Genomic DNA, 4,837 nt, shown 5'->3' on the forward strand with positions numbered 1-4,837 from the left:
TTAAAACCCGACTAACATACAAACTCTACAACGTGCATGCCATTAAACGAAAATTAGCGGGTGCTATATATTAATCAAATTCTTTAAGTTATAAGAGGTGATGTCTAGGGAAAGAAGGAGGATAAATGGACTTTTAAAACATATTACTAGGTTCCCAAATTAGAAAGATGAAATCCCGGCTTTTAAACAAACATTTATAAATGATCGAGCCGGTTAACGAAATTACGGGCGTTACAAGTCTATTCCCCTTAAAATGGGATTCGTCCCCGAATCCCGCTATACGGGAACGGGCGCAGATTAAGACAAATCGTAATCATCTACTCATACAAGAACCGAAAAAGACAAATCCCCTATGGGCACAAAGCCTACAAACAAGAACAAAGCCCGTAGCTCAACAAGTAAAAAGGTACTTGGAGTGATATTACGATACTGTTTGGCTGAAACCATTACACATACGCTCACGAAGGAGTGAGGGATTGAAGCGGTCGAGTGAAAAGGAAACCCAGAGTGACAGCATGCTACGCCTCAGCTAAAAAATTACGCGTAAAGCATTCGAGAGGATGAGAAGTAAATGGAACGAATAAGAGGAACTTCAACGCTAACGACAGAGCGTTAGCCATATCCTATCCCTAAAAAGACGGAACCCTAACACAGTCAAGCACAAGTAGCATTTAGAACATGGAAAGTAAGGGTAAACTGCTAATAACATTGATCAAGTATTATTAATTGTTTATTTTACCCGCGCATCCTAAGCACCCCCTGCGCCTAACCATATTAGCATTCCATCTAACACTTAAGCAATTATTCACGAAATGAAATCTTAAAACTTGTAAGAATGACTAAATAATTAAAATTTACCTATTGGCGTGTAGCTACTCGCGGTTGGCATTTCTAGTCCCTTTTTTTACAGTTCGAGTCCAAGCATTCAGGAATGTTCGGATCCCTCAAACCATGGCTCTGATACCAACTTGTAAGACCCCGAATCCCGGGAATCCTACAGTTGGTAATCATATCCAAAAAGTCTCAATTCATCTTATTAAAACCAAACCAATTCATCTTATTAAAATCGTTTCAGAGTACTAAACAGCGGAATAAGGAATAATCAAATTCTCAAAACCAGGAAAATGTGATTTTAAACCCGAGACAAGTCATTTATTTTAAAACTTGTTCAGAGTATAAATCAGCGGAAAAGTCATAATTGATCAAACAAGTTCCCAAAACCCGGGAGTTGTGCCCAAAACCAAATCTAATGTACTTAAATAAAATTGAAAAGAACAATGTTCATCAATGAAACTTTCCAACTAGATATGCCTTCAACCATCCCAGTAGCCTCGAGCACGTCCAAGCGGTAAGCATCCTCCTCCTAACCTGAAACTCACTCTAACATACACACAAAGTCAGCTTGAACTGAGTGAGTTCAAGTTTTAATAATTGACATTAATAATAATCTTTCCAACAATCTTAAAATAAAACGGGATACAACAATTAAGCCATCATCAACAATAAGTATTCATACTTATATGTATACATCTAATAATTATATCCCTATAATTATCATCCAAGTAATAACATCAGGGTCGAGCACACGTACAACCCAAACACTTAACATCTCATCCGATGGTGATCATGCCACACGAGCCTCCTCCCTTACGGGCTTTTCAGGGCCCGCCACAGGATTTAAGAACCTGAGTAGTATAGTTTGGCCCGGCCAAGATCACCATCCATTCGTATGCAAACACAAAGTAGGCATACGCAAACATCCTTAGTCGATAACGACTAATTAACATCGCCAATTATTGGCCATAAAGTAACGCATATATAAACACGCGTGTAAATATATATATATATATATATATATATATATATATATATATATATGTATAAATATTTATATATGTATATATCATCCCAAAATATCTCATGATGAAAGTAAGCCTATGGTCATAAAGTAACACTTGCATACTCATTTATAAATATCATCTCAAGACATGCTCTGATACGGGTGAGCCTATATCCTTGAATCTAGGCCATAAGTAATGTCTATAACCTTAAGGAATATATGACCATAAACGAGTCTCAAATATCCTAAGGCATAGAATACAATTCACACATATTTTCATGAAACCACAAACACAAGTAAGGCCATGTAATACCATCCAATTAGTTTAAACGAGTAAAGTCAGGTAAAGTTGTAATATGGTGTGTATGCTAGCCCAAAACTTAAAAAGAGTAAAAAAGGGGCATCATGAACTCACCTGACACGAGGCACACAGTCAACAATGAGCTAGAGAACCTCTAACCAAATCCACAATTCACAACCTGTCGGATTGCATACAAAGATTACTAACTAAACCGTACCGACTCGTTTATCCTACAATGTGTTCTAACATGGTTTGAGTTACCTAAGCCTCATCCTTACCAATTTCAATTACAACAGCCCCCGGGGCCTTATATTTACCAAAACCAACCTTTTAAAATCCCGGAAATAAAGAATTCCCAAACTGCCCCGGGAGTTGCTAGAGGAGACGAATGTGCGCGTTTAAGAGTTCTTTAGGCCCTTAACATCCAACTCAGCCCCGTGTGGACCCAATTTGATAAATTCATAGCCTACTAGCCCACACGACACTACATGAGTTGGATGGGTCGGTAACTCACAAGCACAACGCACAAACTACCAATAAACGCGAATTTGCGTTGTACCGACCCATTTGAGTAACCGACAACCAATTCAGGCCCATTAACATAAAAATTCACAGCCCGTATACCATACCGAGGCTACACAATCTGAATTGGTTGTTAATTCCCTCAAATAACGCGCTAAACGCAACAATCAACAAAATAGACAAACGAAATCCTACTTTTTCAATCTATTGACAATTGATCAATCAAACGAGCTTCATAGCCCACGATACTAAGGCATAACATATATGACATACCTAGGAAGATGACGGAGCAAAATCTCACTTCAAACAGCCCCGACAAGAACACAATTGAACATCCACCGGTTAAGCCAAAAACGAACTTATCGATCAATAACGAGTATAACATGCAGATTTTAGCATGCGAAGATGCATTTAATTACATAGGAAAACCATGGAAATAAATTATGAAATTTCTACCAGAGTTTAATAAATGTCTTAGGCTTTTAAAATTATTTTTGTTATATTTTTTCAATACAAAAAAAAAATCATAAAAATTCCTCTAACCCAGAAACGTACGTGCAGCTACTTTAGCGCGCAGCAAAAGTGTTTTAATTTTTTAAAAATAATTATCAAACCAAATTAAGATATTCCAATTGGTTTGTAATCTTAACTCAAAATGTGAACTTTAAGAAGTGGAATCAACCAATTTGGACTTGTCAAAAAATAGTTATGATGCCGGGAAGACAGACCAGAATCCGTCACCCCACATCAGCTTTGATACCCGTTTGTATAAAATCAAAAAAAACCATTCAAATCTCGTCCAAAAATTACATATTATACCTTTCTGGAAACTAGACTCAAAGCATAACATCATAGAAATAAGAATCGATCAAAAAAATTAAATTTTCATCGAGTTACAGACCAAACTATAAACGAGTATGAATCTGTCAGCAACTGTTTTAATCAAAACTCAAACCCTAGCATGTTTATAACATCTCTAGGGTTCAATCAAGGGTTTAATGGTGAAAAAAACTTGTATTAGGGTAGGACCAACCTTGAATTAGATGAGGAATGGCTGGAACTTGGCTGGAGCTGCACAAAAACCAAGGAGATGGCTGGATGGAGACTTACGATCGGACCAGGAGAAAGAAGAAGAAAGTTAGGGTTTATGACATAAAATATTTACATTTAGGCCCTCAAAACTTGCAAAATGCGACTTCTTGTTTACAAAGGTTAATAAATGAACTATTAGAAAAGCCACAAGAGACCCCTCAACCTTTAAATATTAAAACCCGACTAACATACAAACTCTACAACGTGCATGCCGTTAAACGAAAATTAGCGGGTGCTACATATTAATCTAATTCTTTAAGTTATTAGAGGTGATGTCTAGGGCAAGAAGGAGGATAAATGGACTTTTAAAACATATTACAAGGTTCCCAAATTAGAAAGATGAAATCCCGGCTCTTAAACAAACATTTATAAACGATCGAGCCGATTAACGAAATTTACGGGTGTTACACTTGTAACATCCGGCCCCTCGCACCACCAATATTGTCCGCTTTGCCCACGAAGAGCTCACGGATTTGTTTTTGGTTGCCCAGGTGGAGACTTCCCAGGAGGTCACCCATCCTGGTACTACTCCCACCTGAGCACGCTTAACTGTGGAGATCTCCTCTTGTCCACTATCATTAAGCCCGAAACACGTTGGTGATTTAAGAGGCAGGGTATTTACTTATGAACTAAGGATCTCTCTTGTCCACAGCCAACGTGGGATTTGCCTAGGGTGTTACAAACACCCCCTCCCTTTTGGACTCATCGTCCTCGATGAGGTTTGCCCCACCATCCAATCCAGGATGGGGGATTCGCCTAAGGTGTACCTCGCGACATTAAACTCTTTATTGAACCCTATACTCAAAGTATAACATCATAGAAACAAGAATCGATCAAAAACAATAAATTTTCATCGAGTTACAGACCAAACTATAAACGAGTATGAATCTGTCAACAACTGTTTTAATCAAAACTCAAACCCTAGCATGTTTATAACATCTCTAGGGTTCAATAAAGGGTTTAATGGTGAAAAAAAACTTGTATTAGGGTAGGACCGACCTTGAATTAGATGAGGAATGGCTGGAACTTGGCTGGAGCTGCACAAAAACCATGGAGATGGCTGGATGGAGACTTACGATCGG

Source organism: Bidens hawaiensis, unplaced genomic scaffold, assembly GCF_021521415.1.
Source record: "Bidens hawaiensis isolate Kalapana, Puna unplaced genomic scaffold, B.hawaiensis_p1.1 tig00001597_1, whole genome shotgun sequence".
Lineage (NCBI taxonomy): Eukaryota > Viridiplantae > Streptophyta > Magnoliopsida > Asterales > Asteraceae > Bidens > Bidens hawaiensis.